Source organism: Struthio camelus, chromosome 3 (assembly GCF_040807025.1).
Source record: "Struthio camelus isolate bStrCam1 chromosome 3, bStrCam1.hap1, whole genome shotgun sequence".
NCBI classification, from domain to species: domain Eukaryota; kingdom Metazoa; phylum Chordata; class Aves; order Struthioniformes; family Struthionidae; genus Struthio; species Struthio camelus.
The window spans coordinates 2054214-2060426 of record NC_090944.1 but is presented as its reverse complement, the minus strand read 5'-3'; positions in this window follow the sequence as shown (position 1 = coordinate 2060426).

Here is a 6213-nt window from a genome sequence, read left to right as displayed (position 1 = left end):
CCAACACAAGGACCAACTCCCCTCTGCACCCCCCACGACAAGACCAGCACCCCCAACACAACGCCCCACTCCCCCCTGCACCCCCGCCACAAGCCCAGCACCAGCAGACACCCTGACCAGAAGGCTAGCCCGCGAGTTTATTGTAGACATGTTTTGGGAAGTACGACTAGCATCTGAAATACAAAGCGATGAAATGAAATGCAGCTTCCAGCAGCAATGATCTCTTGCACTGCCTGCAAGGGATGCCATGGGAAATGCATCCTTTGGCAAGAAGCATTTTATTTCTTCCTCTCTGTTTGGCTCTTGCTTGAAATGTTCCAGCAGAGTGGTCTCACTAGGGAGGTTTATGTTTGGTTCTGCAGGAGGAGGTGCACTGGAAGATACTTTGTAGAGCCATTGTTTCCAGAGGCTAGTCAAGTGTTGCCTCAGCTTTTCTTCATGCAGCTCTTCCTTCTTTAGCGACCAAGCCACCAGTTGCCTTCTCTTGACAAGCTCGTGTTCACATTCTGGCTTCTTCTGATGCCCTTTGCTCGGATTCTTCTCCCGTTCAATGAACTCGGCAGACTTTCTCTGTGTCTCTTCCACAAGTGCTTCTCTCAGATCTTGCGGTTGATTTTCAATGCTTGCTTTCCGCTGAATCAAAAGCCCACTGGCGTCATCTTCCCTGAAATACGGTTCCAAGCCTTTCCAGAGGGTCTCATATTTATCTTGCACTTCCTCCATAAGGCTTCTTCGAGTCACATGCGGAACGTCTCCCTTTCTAATCCGATTGTTCCGTTTCATTTGCAAGTCTAGGATGTGGCTCCCCAGCTGCCAGGTCCACTGGCTGTCGGTTGTTCCTAAGCTGTTGTCTGCGGCAACTTCCCGAGTGTTTTGGAAAGGGAAAACAAACTTTCCATTCAGCAGAGCCTTCCACAAGTCACTCATACGAACTTTCAAGCTCGAGAGCCTTGAAATAGTGCCCTGCGATCCCTTCTTGGCAGCTTGGAGAATTGTGCTCTTTAACTGCTGCACGTGCTGGCTGTGTGTGGGGTTGGGTGGGGCCCTGGGTGGGTTTCCTTGCCACCCAGAGGTGAGCAAAGTAGTGACTGTGGGTGACATGGCAGAATGCCTGCTGGGCGGCTGGGTGGCTGTCCCTGCCATTTCCTCCAGCTTTTCCTGCAGGCGTCTTTGTCCTTGCATGTTTTGTTCCTGGGCAGTTATTTCTGCAACATTGTGGTGCACAAAGCAGCAGCTTGGCGAAAGATTGACTTGCTTCATGCGGAGAAAAGCCTGCCCAGCTAGCTGAAGGACATCTTGCATGTCTCCAGGATTTTCTCCCAAGATATTGATCAGAGTCATGTTGCCAATGCCAATGCCAAAGGTGGCTAGCTCATTGTTATCATTAAGTGACTGCTTATTGGCCACCTCCATGGCACAAAGTCCTCCTGTGTCAACAATCAGCCTGTAATCAAAGTCCACAGCCTCTTGGGGTTTCTCATCCACCTGAAGCAGCTGCATAAACACTCCCCGCGTGCCTCTCCCCGCACTGACGTTCCACTGCAGACCAAACATGGCATTCAGCAGGCTTGACTTCCCCGGGCTCTGGATGCCAAGCACTGAGAGAACAAACGCTCTTCTCTCCCCTAGCTTCTCAATTAACTTGTCAAAGATTGCCCCAAGCCATCGTCACCGTACAGACGAAGCATCACCATCCACCACTTCAAGGGCATACCCTGAAACCATCAGATCGACTGCCACGTCAGGTAGTTTGCAAAAACATTCATCTTTTGAGTTCAAGGATTCTAGAGCTTCACGAATCTGCCCTACTTCTCTCAAAAGACGCTTAAGACCAATGGATGAATCATTGACTGCATTGGAGAGGGCTTCTAACTTATTCATCAATGCTGTTTTCAGAGTGGTTTTTTTCCTTGCTTTTCTTTATTTCCAGGATTTGATACCTTCACTGATGAAACTCTTTCTGAAGTTCCTCCAAGTGCTCAGAGGACAGGTCATCCCTAAAGACCTTCATCCACTGCAGCAAGTATTTCTTGGTGTCTCTTGACTGTGCCTGGAGAAAAGCGAGGACTGATTTCATCAGCTGCTTGAGGGGGAACGCTCTGTCGAGTTGCTTTCTTCGTCCTGCACACTTCTCTGGCTCAGTTTGGCTCCCATGATGTTCTATGTTCTTGTTCCTCTTTTCCTGCAAGCGGGGGAGCTCTTTCTCCTTTTTACACCATGGGTACCATAGTTGTCCTTGAAGAGGCAGTAGCTGTGACTTGATCTCAAACACAATTTCTCCTTTGTCAAGAATCCCACCAAGGTTCTTGCCTTTGCTTTGGCTCTCACACACTCTTCTGCCTCTTTAGCCACAATAAATCCACGTTGGCGAGCTGTGTCCTGACAAGCATCAAGCCTTAAAAGGTTGTTTCACCTTGCTAGCAGGTCTCTGATTGTTTTTACCAGCTCCTCTACCAATTCTGCTTTGTTTCTGTTCTGGATACCTCTTTTTACATTCTGGCTAGATCGGCCACATGCAACATTCTCTTCTTCAGTGAAAAGACAAATCAAAGGCTTTTGAGACTGCCACAGGTCACGTACAATGTTCATGCCTTTCTTGTCACTCTGGTCAGACTCAGCTAACTGAGAGCCTCCTTCACAGAAGAGATCTGCTGTAAAAACGGCAATTGTTGTTCATGACCTCTAGCATCCCCATGCAGGTTACAAAAAGCAACACAGCCGTCAAAAGTGCCATCAGCACTGCCACTGGCACAGGACCAAGAGATCTGCACAACACCTGTCATTAGAAGACAGCCTTTGGTGCTGCCTTTGCAATGTCGGTGGAAGAAAGTGTCGTGTTTGTGTTTAGTCGGCAGAGCATTCAGGAGCTGAGCCTTGGAAGAGGAAGGAGAACTCCCGATCCGTATGAAGGACATGATGGGTGTGTCTGCCTGATCAATCGGTTTGTTTTTGTGCCTCTGAATTGTGGTCTGCTCCTCTGAATTGTGGTCTGCTTTCCCAATTGTTCCGTGGCTTTCCAGCTCTTTTTAACTTGGCTGAGGGAACTCTCTTGGTGCGGTGCATGGATTTGGTAGCAGGAGGGGGAGCGCCAAGTGGCACAAAGCGAGGTTTGTTGAAATGTACTGGCTCGTGAAATCAGGGGCACCATGAAACATCGCCACCTGGAGGTCCATGGCATGTATGTGTGTCAGACCTGCTGTAACAGAGGCATCCCCTTCTTCACGCTCAGCATTGAAAAACTCACTGTCAATATCTGAGGCATTATCTGAGCACTCAGTGCCAAGGCTTGTTGCATTCGGAGTGCTCAGAACGCCTTCTTTTGCTTTGCCATCCTCCTGGCAAACCAGATACCTTCCACGGTAGTCCAGCATCAGCAGCTTGTGCCGAAAAGGGAAGGGGTATTCACTGCCAATCCTGGGCTGGCTGTCACACAGGGCAGTCTTGTCGATAACCTGAAGATCTGCCCTCCCCCTTTTCCTTGCGTAGCAATTTTCTAGTCCCGGGTGTTTGATCAAGTGGAGGACCTCTTGGCCTCTGGAACGCTCATTCCTTTTAGGATCCTCCCACTGTTCTGCTGAGGGTGATGGCTTGGATGAATCTTTCCGCTCAGCCCCCTGACCGATATCAATTCTCCCCTGTTTTATAACTTCTTTCTGCAGATCACTGTTGGAGGCTACATAGTCTCCATTCACAGGGGAATTCAGATCTTGCTCCAGAGTGCCCCCAGGATCACATCCACTGCGCTTTGTAAGGATCTCACGGACTTCTTCTGACAGCCAGTTTCCTATGTGATGGTTCATCTGAGCTAAGCATTTAAACTTCTGTTCTGGAGACATGTTTTTGCATGTTGCTGCTCTACTCAGCCCTGTCAGGAGCAGGAAAGCCTGAGTTCGGGGAACGGCTGGCTTCCTAAGACTCAGGGAGCATTCCTGCGCCGCCTTCTTTTCACTTCACATGGTGTTTCACTCTCGCCTCCCGCAGAGTCTTGCTCAGAGGTTTATTGACGCTGGCCCGGAGGTGGCGAAGGCGTCTAGCTCCGCGGGCGCTGGTTACTGGCACGTCTGCCCAGGCGCGGAGCCTGCTGCTGGCCCCAATCAGCTGGCCCTTGCCTGGCGCCTCCTGAGCACTCGCCGTGGCCTTCGCAGGAAGGAGGCGCATCTGCGGAGGCCCTTGCGCAGCCCTCTGAAGGCGCCTGCAGGGCAGGCTGGGCAGGCTGGGCACAGCAGGCAGGCCAGGGCCGCTGTGCAGCCGGTGGCTGGAGCGGGAGGGGAGGGCGCCTCCGGTGGTGGGCTCCAGAGCTGCATGGTGGGCCAGCGCTGCAGGGAGGTGGCACACGCTGGCTCCTCGTCCTCTTCCTCCTCGGACTGCCCGGGGGGCGAAACTGGCCGCACTGTGCCTTCCCCTGCCAGCGGGACGGGTGCCCAGGCACAGTGCAGGATGGACCGGCGCGGGATGTGGGCTGGCCAGTCGAGGTGTGGGGCTTTGGGGAGGCAGTCCAGCAGCTCGTGACCTTCCTCGCTGAGCAACACGGTCTGGTTGCGCCCAAAGCGGACCCGCCTGCGTGGTGGGGATGGCGGGAGGGCTGTGGGCACAAGCAGCTCACCCAGCACTGCTGCAGGTGTTGGGGGAGCGTCCAGCAGGATGGAGGGTGGTGGCAGTGGGAGAGGGCCATCCAACTTCCATCCATCCGTGTCCGGCTCGGAGGTGGGCAGGAGGTGGCGAGGGGGCAAGGTGTCCTCGCTTGTGAGCCTGGGAGGGAGAAAGGTGGTGAGGAGGCTGCCTTGGGTGCCCCAGGGGGAAGCCCTGGTTGCGGCGGCAGATGCCAAAGGGTGCCAGGGTGCGGGCGGAGGGGGCGCTGGGGCCAGGGCTGCAGCAGTGGGCAAGGAGCAAAGGGGCTTCCCAGTTGGTGAGCAGCAGGCATGCGGCATGTCCTGGGCATCCCGCGCGTCGACCCCAGCCCTAGCCATGCCATGCCCTGCTCTTTGGGGGGCCCAGGCCAGGCGCAGGTCCGTGGCTCTGGGCTGCATCGGGCTCTTGCCTGCGGTGGGCCTGGCCAGGGCTGTGGGGCAGCCCCCCTGCAGGCCAGGCCTCCGCTTACCCTGCCTGCCGGCTGGCTGCACAGTCCTGCGTGTCCACCGTGGGCAGGAAGGAGGCTGCTGGAAGAGGAGGCAGAGAGGCAGTGAGCGAGGGCAGCCCGTCGGCGGAGCCCCAGCTGGGGCCGAGGGCGGTGGGCGCTGGCGGCGCTGGGCTGTCTTGGCCGGGAGGCGCTGCCGAGCGCGCCTACGCTCTGGGCCGGGGCTGCTCACCTCCGGGCTCGTCCACGCTGCCGTTGCCCAGGCTGCCAGCACTGCCGCGAGGCCCCTGCACAGCCCAAGAGAGCGCTGCCTTAGTGGCGAGCATCCACGCTGCGCCAAGAGGCGCCCTGCTCGCGGAAGGGCTGCGCGGGGCACGCAGAGCTGAGGCTGCAGGCAGGCTTGCGCGCAGCACCGTCAGGCTGCCCTTGCTGCAGGTGCTGCCGCGGCCTCAGCCCTCTCGCTGCCCGCGCCAGCTCGGGGCCATGCCCAGGCTGACTCCTACCTTGGGCCAGGGCCTTTTCCCCGCCGGCACCAACACCACCGCTATGCACAGGATCGTGAGGACGTTGACGACCGAGGGCATGTGGGCCAGGCACACCACAAAGAGGCTCAGCACCACAAACTCGCCCACGACGCTCAGCCTCCGAGGCTCCATGCCGCCACCGGAAGCGCGCCGCGAGCGTGCAGCCTGCTCAGCGCTCCGCCTCCACGTCCTGCTCCAAGAGTGCCACCCAAAACACAGCACCCACCTCTGAGCACGCCGCCCCTTGCAGCCACCCTCCCCCTCCCCGACCAAGGCAGACCAGCAGCCCCCAAAGCCCTGCTCCCCAACGCCCCTCCAACGCCCCTCCACCAACCTCCCCCGACCCTGACCGCTCCGCTCTGCTCTGCGGCTCACCCTGTGCACGCTCCTCTGCACCCCAAGATCGACAGCGTCAATCTGACACCAGGAGAAGAGCCAAAGGCCGCCGAGAGCAACTCTGCAAAAAGCAGGGCACGGTGCCCTCACTCCGTCGGCCTTGCCTGGCTGCCCGCTCCCGCCGCTGCTTTCCCACGTGTGACGCGGGGACACCGGGTGGTGAGCAGCAAGGGCGCAGAATGGTGCCCGAGCGTGGCTGGGCTTCGCGGCGGGGACGTT